Source organism: Amblyomma mixtum, chromosome 5 (genome assembly GCF_055824585.1).
Source record: "Amblyomma mixtum isolate Tamu chromosome 5, ASM5582458v1, whole genome shotgun sequence".
NCBI classification, from domain to species: Eukaryota; Metazoa; Arthropoda; class Arachnida; order Ixodida; family Ixodidae; genus Amblyomma; species Amblyomma mixtum.
Window position 1 is genome coordinate 114,803,691 of NC_143016.1, and position 8,441 is coordinate 114,812,131.

The 8,441-nt window shown below is 44.6% G+C and overlaps 1 long non-coding RNA gene across 1 annotated transcript; it reads right to left on the reverse strand.

Annotated features, from left to right (window-relative positions):
- Nucleotides 1-307: 307 nt before the first annotated feature.
- On the reverse strand, nucleotides 308-8,183 carry LOC149343406 (uncharacterized). The gene is made up of 3 exons (XR_016282709.1): nucleotides 8,083-8,183; nucleotides 3,807-3,862; nucleotides 308-393 (listed from the first exon to the last, which is right to left on the reverse strand). It is a non-coding gene; the product is annotated as an uncharacterized LOC149343406 (long non-coding RNA).
- Between the last annotated feature and the right edge of the window lie 258 nt (nucleotides 8,184-8,441).

An 8,441-nucleotide genomic window follows, 5' to 3' on the forward strand; every position in this document is an offset into this window, starting at 1 on the left:
TTTAATTGTTTAATTACAAAAATGCAACTAATGTACTGAAAGCTGCTGTGTGTGCAAAACACTTGAAAAGGTATCTACTGGGCTTCATGTCTCGGCAACACATCGCTTTTCGTTTGCTTTTCATAAAAATACCGCAGATATACTTGAAGTTGTCACTTTCTGAGCAACACTTTACGTCTACTTGGCTTCATTTTTCTGCGAAACGTCGCTTATCATCCGAGAGCCCATTTTCGGCCGTAGCAAGTGTAACAAAATATTAACGTGACTAGCAATGCTGAGTTCTCGGCTTTTCATGAGCTCAGATGTACTTACGTGAGTTGATTCGGAGGATGGTGCTTCGGATATAGATGACCTTGACTTCTCCGCAGAGCCCGCAGTGCTTTGTGCTGCATCCTGAAAAGAAGCACACAGGGGAATATGTTTACAGAATACACCAAGACATGACGAATTCATCTAAGGAAGAAGGAATGGTTATCTGTGCATCATTTTCTGGCGCATTTATACACATGAAATGCGCAAGGGGGCCACTTGCTATTGTCTAAAAAGGAATCGCAACTCTACAAAGGAATCACACTCTGGCGCAATATACGCAAGCCCGAAAACGATATTGGCCTGCACATAGCCTGTTTTTGCGAACAATGAGAGACATGTGGACTCCAAACATCGAAGTAGAGTACAGTAAGTTAAACAAAATGGCATGGCAAACACTAGTATGGGTAAAACAATCGAAAAGTGATCTTTCGATAGCATCATTGAGGGTTATGGGCAGGATTGGTGTATAACCTGGCTGTCATATTTAATTCAAGTTTCAATAAGAAATTTGTATGGTTTTCGTTCACACTTTTGTCGCAACATAAATATGACCACGTGTGCCAAGTGGCAAAAAAAAAAAAAGTCAAAGATGACTACGAGCTTATGGCTTCGTGCACCACAGAAAACCCATATGGCCATTCAGGGGGACTAGGGCAGAAATATACCCGTTCCGAATCATAAAACATCTATTTTTTAGTGTTAGAATCAGACTTGAATGAGTGAAGGGTACAATACTGCCTTAACGAAATTATACATATTGCCAGATGTTATACACTTGCACTTCAAGCTGGCTCCTCCAAGCTGCTACCGGCTGGGGAAACTATGATCATGTAGTGCTGTTTTCACGATGTGCGAAATGATTGTCGCTGTTTCTGACGTGTTATCGCGGACATTCGCTAGTTTGTCTAAATTGAGTACGACCGAAAGCATCCCACATTCTGGTCTTCGATGTCCACTCAGCACAGTGGCTGCTATCGGCGCCGCTTGGTTGCTTCGGTTTATTGGCAGAACTTCAACAAATAAATAGTTTTCGCTTAACGCCAATATTTTCTCTGCCATCCACGTCACTGTTCATGCCGTCGTCTAAATTAAAACAAAGAGTTGAAATGGCGCTTGTAGACTTTAATTTTGCATAGCACAGATTGACTTAACCAATAACCAATGTGATTACCTGAGAAATAGGCTTTCCTACCAACTTCGTATCGAGTGGAAGGCAGACAAATTGCCTACTTTGGTTTAGCTCAGAAAAGCACATAACTAAGGTAAGCAGGTTAAAAAGATATCTTGGCCGGGATTCCTTACAACTTCATCACGCCTCCTTCAGGATAACGTTTTTAAACGATTTTCTAAATTCAAAAATTGGCACTGATCGGGACGTTTACCTGGAACCTCCAGCATACATTTCAAAAAGAAGAGATCATAGTCGTAATGTAAGATAAATAGCTTGCCGAAATTCTGCCTTTAAGCCATCCTTCTTTCCACTCACAATAAGTGAATGGAACAGTCTTCCAAATGAAATACTGACTTTAAAGAATGGCTGTCCAACTGCTCTTAAAGCACATCTACGAACCGTAAACGACTGGTAGTTAAACAATTTGTGCCACGTTTAATTTGTACAATGTTTTTGCATGTTTTTTTGCATGCGTCGTTAAACGTAACTCCTAAAATGCCTGTGGTGACGGCTTTGCATGTTTTGATCCTGCACCGAGGAACACCAGCAGCCAGTCAGGTCAGCACGAGACGGAGCAGAGTCACTTCGTCTATTTACAATCGCCCGTGTCGTTCTTCCTCATCTCCTAAGGAAGGCATGAGTCAATATTTCTATATACGAGGTCTGTTAGAAAGGTATCCGACCTTTGGCCGAAGAAAAAAACTGGCATAACTGGAGCGTTGTAAACCTAATCACCTTCAAAGTGGTCTCCTTGGGACTCCACACACTTCTTCCAGCGGTGCTGCCATTGTTAGAAGTATTCCGAAAAGGCCTCTTTCGGAATGGAGTTTAGCTCAGCTGTCGTTGCAGCCATAATGTCCTCTCTTGTCTGAAATCGCGCTCCATTTAATGTCCTCTTAATTTTGGGAAATAGCCAGAAGTCGCAGGGGGCCATATCAGGAGAGTAAGGAGTCTGTTGAACTACAGGAGTCTGGTCTTTCGCCAAAAAAGTCTGAATCAGGTGCGAGGAATGTGCAGGAGCATTGTCGTGATGGATGCGCCACTTTCCTGTTGACCTCATCTCCGGTCTCCTGTGCCGCACAGCATCACATAGACGACGGAGGACATCCCTGTAGTACTCTTTGGTCATTGTTTGACCCTGTAGGGTTCGTACTCATGGTGTGCCACATAGAGGGAGTCAAAGAAAGCTGTCAGCATCACTTTGACATTGCTGCGCACTTGGCGGGCCTTCTTTGGTCTGGGTGACATGAAATGCTTCCACTGTGACGACTGGGGTTCGGCTTCCGGGTCGTACCCGTACACCCAAGACTCGTCATCTGTGATTCTGGAGTTGATGAAGTCGGGGTCACTGTTTGCGGAATCTAGCATGTCCTGTGAGTCTTCAACACGAAGCTGCTTTTGCTCCACCGTGAGCAGCTTCTGCACGAATTTCGCCGCAACTCTCTCCATGGCCAGTACTTCGGTGATAATGGAACGTGCAGAAAAACTACTGATGTCCACCTCTTCCGCAAATATTCGGATAGTCAAACGACGGTCCCGCATCACAACAGCGTTCACTTCGGCAATGACATGGTCATTTCGGCATGTTGATGGCCGACCAGAGCGTGGCTTGCTCTCCACCGATGTGCGGCCGTCTTTAAACCAATTGTACCATTGTTTAATTTGTGTGCTGCTCATAGCATCTACGCCGAAAACCGTACTGAATATTCCGAACGGTTTCCACTTGGCTGTCGTCCAGTTTCTGGATATTTGATGCAGTAGCGCTGCTCCTGTCGCTCCGCCATTTTCCTCGGAATAAAAAACCTACGAGAGCACTGCGCACTGCCTGACTCAAACGCTTTGTCCCAGCGACTGACGCGATCGGCAGGCGGGAAAAAATTCGTGCATGTGCACGAAGGTTCAAGTTCGGCTGATGCAAGCGCGCTTGCTTCATATCCATCAGGTGTTCGAAAAAAAAAATAAAGTCCGATACTTTTCTAACAGACCTCGTACATATGAGATGTTTCTTGCTGCAGTGCTTCCCTGCTACATTGACTGTGTTTGTGTGTGCAGTAGTGCTTTGAAATCACACCTTACATTTGCACCTTCGTACATCAATGCCCAACGGGCTATTTGTGCCTACTGTGATAAAAAATAAATAAATAAATAACGGAATAGGTTACGAGGACTTTTATTGCCTTACCTTCCTTTTCGAAGCCGATTTAACTAGAATTCTTTTAACCCAAACAATCGCGAGTAACCCGACGTTTAACAACTCTCCATTATACAACCGGAAGATACATTCATTGCGATAGCATGCCAAGGCCTGGTCAAGTGGACTTACCGATGTGTCAAAATCTGACACAGTACTTGCTTCCGTAGAGCTTTCGTCGGTTACGGCTAGGCGAAGATCGATGGTTGTAATGAAAGAGAAAAATATTACGTGGTGTTTCAGATTAAGAACACAGATTTAAACACATAACGGCAACTGCACCTATATAAGATGTAGAACGTATGTCTTTCATGCCAAATCAACTTAGAGACCGCAACCAAATTTATTAATCCGGTTTTTCAAAATAATTCAGTTAACGAATACCAACAACTGCAAAGCCGAACAAAAAAAATTGACTCATTGTTGTGGCCACGCGCTTAAATAGACGAGCACGCACAAGTCGAAGGCGACATTCGCAAGTATTGTCACAAGTAACATGACTGGTAGCCCTTGATATTGCCGTTCCCCACCAAGGAGGAGCGAAGCGAAAGTGCTCTAAAAAATCCCAATGCTCCTTTCCCTCTCTCTCGCATTTTCTTCTTCACATAAAAAAAGAAACTGGGTGTGTGTACCACGAGAATGAGTTATAACAACTTTTGAATGCTTGGAACATGATACATTAATGTTGTTTCAGCTCTGTGTTCGATACTGTATTCCTCGAGGATCAGATTATCCATAATATTAGTCCAACAATGAGGCGTACTCAGAGAACGCGGGATACTGAAGCATGCCGTGAATGACTGTCAGAAAGTGAATCGAACGTTAAAGCAGGTGCTTTTCTACCACTTAGGTCTGGTGTTGTTATGCTATCGTAAAAACCCCGCGTTTCTTTTAACATAAAATTTGTTGTGTTCCTAGTTGCTCGAAGTTTTCGTGTTCATCAAGGAATTATGAGAACAACGCAAAAAGGTATTGAAGAAACGTGGTGTTAAGGCACCGAAGATGCTCTTCCATATACGCCGGTGAATAATATTAGCGGGTTACCGATTCAGCTATGAGCGCCGAGGGAACAACCAGCGAACATATTTACAGTAACATTGGTACCGACTGCTATGAAAAATGAATATACCATGCCATCAATCGCGTGCGAGCAAAAGTATGCGCATGCGCCGTGTGAATATTTGCTGATAACTTGCGATTTCGCTCACCTGAGGTCCACTTTAATGTGGTCTACGCTGTGCCCTCGTGGCTCAACGACACTACGCGTTTGTGGCCAGCATTAAGAAAACCCCAGACCGAAAACTGGAGCGGGACAAAAGCGGCAGTGTCCGACACTCAAGTTTCTTCAAGAGTGCGAGAGTGCCGAATGAAGGCGTAAGATTCTGAGGACGGCAACGCGGCTTTGAGGGAACAGGAGAGGCATTGCGGCTGGATGTAAGTGTCACTATACGGCCACTTTGCGCTGCAGCTGAGAGAAAACTCAGAGAGGTCTACGGACTGTCGCTATGGCCGCGCGCGTGATTCGTGCGTGCTACTGTGTTTCGAGAGAAATCTGCGGGAGCACCTCGATGAGTTACAAGATCCTATCGACGTTTTTGTAGTGTGTTCAGCATGCCCACAGCAGCTACAAAAGGCCAAAGGGCCTGCTATATGCGTCTACAATGAATTCAAATGCTCTGACTTCTACTTCTTTTCCCCTTGACTGCACTAGTGGCCTTGCTTGGCGTTTGCGTAAGACAAGTGCGTAACGCCTTCACATATTCCTCATCATAGTCCAGCTGACACATGCACCATCACTGTCCACATTCACAATCTGTGTTGTTAGTAGCATCTCCAAGAAATATATTATAGATTATTTTGTCACTATTGAGAAACCATCATTTAAGAACCATGTTCGTATGCCCTAGAGATTAAGGTGTGCCAATGCAGGGAAGTCCATGACGGCGGTTTGAAATTGTAGCCTTATATGTTCCGTAAGAGTTTGTTTTGTATCTCTACGCTTTATTAATAGGCTCCGTATATAGCAGAATTTGATTCCTAATAAAATACAAGAGTAGAAAGAGATCAGAGTGAGCACTCTGAAGATATTGCACAAAAAAAACTCGGACGAAATAATGGCATCTCTGTTGTTCTACTCTATGAATACATGCGTTCATGACTGGGCATACACAGAGACGCAAAAATTTTGAAGATGCTATATGTTTTTAGAAGAATAAATTAAGGACTGTTTTAAAGGATGCTTTCACAAGACAGGAGAGAAGTAACGAAGAATTGTACCTTTTCGTTAATCGACGTGTAGAATTCTTTATTGCCCTGCGGCTACGTTTTTATGCGCGCGCTACCCATTTCATGGCAGCAGCTCTAGAGTGACATAAATCACATAACATTCGAACTCCGCAGTACTATCAATGCTTGTCTCCAAATTATGTAAAAGGTGTGAACAAAACATGCCAAACGTTCAAAAGGCTTAGGATGTGACTTTTTGGAACAAAATGTAGTGAAATTGACAGCAACTGTGGATCTCAGCATGCTTTAAAGTCCTCCAAGTGGTGACAGGATTTAACGCGCGGAAAAAAGCAAGTTGTACCTTTGGTGGCGTCAGAGACTAACTCAAATCGGTGTTTATGTACGCTTCTTCGCAGATGAATGAAGACAGTAATTGCATAGTAGGGGCGCTGCAGAAATGATATATTTGTTTGAAGGATGTTTCAGAAAACCATCCACTGTCATATAAAATTTGGAATTGAACCTCTTGCGACAAATGCAACAAAACGGTTGCGCTTTTTTTATAGACAGATTGCTCCAAATGGTATACCGTCGTCCGCACACCTGTCTAGAGCGCTAGAGCAGTGCGCTTTGTTCTGCATTTATGACAGCCGCCGCTGCCTTGCGGGCCCTATATAGCTTTTGAAGAGAAGGCGAGTAAGCACCAACCAATACCATTCTTATGTGCGATAAGGTCTTGTTTTGAGTCCCAGGGCACTTCTAAATGACGACAGTATAATCACCGGTGTGTCGTTCGAAAGCTCTAGATAGGTCTGTGGATGACTATAGGCGTGTATCTTTATTTGGTTAGTTATTACAGTTTAATTTTTGCGTGTGGAACACAGACTTTATTTCGAGTGTCCTTCCCAACCATGGACAGTTCCAAATGCAACGTCTGTACAACTGGGTTACGTCTTTTTTTCCTTAACTTCATTTTTTTATCCTGCGTTTACGTCTGCCAACGAGCCCAAATACTCCGAAACTCACTTTGCTTGGATGATTCTCTTGCGGTGCGCCAATCAGCATTTTGATGCGTGCACATTCTCTCAAATGCGAAACACACCTTAAAAGTATTGCAGTATGCGATCTCAGAAAACGTTGATTTTTGTGACAGCAGGGAATGATTTCTGATGTGCGGGTAGCGGTTCGGCAAATAAAAAAACCCGTTAGTATTTTTCCCACGTTTCGCTCGATGAAAGACGAATAGTTTTGTCCGTGGTTTTCTGCCGACCAACTTGTGCTCCAGCCTTGCTTCCCTTACACAAGAAATTGATGCCTGAAAGCATATACTTTTAGAACGCACCTCGTACAGCATATCGCCTCGCGTCTCGTATTACGCGCTAATTTTCGATTTAGAACTTCAGAAGGTGATCTCAAGTACACCTACATGACTAGAGAAGCGTGCGAGCACTGCCTGATACGCTACGCATCTGTCAATGAAAAGCAGTCAAAAAGCCGCAGCGGTGGCTCAGTGGTTATGGTGCTCGGCTGCTGACCCGAAAGACGCGGGTTCGATCCCGGCCGCAGCGGTTGAATTTCTTTGGAGGAGAAATTCTAGAGGCCCGTGTACTGTGCGATGTCAGTGCACGTTAAAGAACCCCAGGTGGTCGAAATTTCCGGAGCTCTCCACTACGGCGTCTCTCATAGCCTTAGTCGCTTTGGGACGCTAAACCCCATAAACCAAACCAAACCGAAAAGCAGTCAAAGATAGCTTGCACATCGCCCGTGAACTTAAAAAGAGAAAGTGTGTGATATTTTAACTCGCTTCGTTCGGATGAATTGTGCGACACTGTTGCACTCTTCTATGACACCAAAAGGCGCAGTCACTCGGAGCCGCTGTATATTCCCTACTGCGTAGAGCTAACTGGCATTTGTTTTGCGAATGCTATTGCAGTCCATGCTAAGTCAATGTGTTTGAGCAGCATGATTTCGAAAACTTATATGAAACAGGTTTCAGCACTTCACGCCTGGCAATTTCTAAAAGATGTAACAAACTATGTATTCAATCGTTACCTGGAACGTTTTTTCTCTCTTGCCTGGAAGCAATATTAACTGTCCTAATTGTTGGAGGCGCTGGAAATGAACACTACCACGTTTACCAGTTTACGCTGAGGCACTAAAATTAAAAAAAAAACATGCATACTAGTAGGAGGCTCCGTCTCCTGGTCTGTAGCGTCCTCCGGGAGAATCTCTTGCACATCGTGCGAGAGGTGATCAGCAGACCGCGATTTGCCGTGCCGCGACTTTCTGGAGGACCCGACTGGCGACTCTTCTTGCTCCCCGCCGTCGTCAACATCGGCAGGCCAGTCGACTGTGGCTATGGGCTCCTCGATCTCGTCCGGTCCTTCCGCTGTGACGAGGTGGACGCGTTCCACGAGCGGCGCCTTGCGATGGCGCGTTTTGTTGACGATGTTCTTGACGCCGGGAACGTGAGCATGGCCGTCATTTTGAGATTTCGACTGCGAAGTCAAGCGCACGGTTAGCATTGGACTTCAAGCGCAG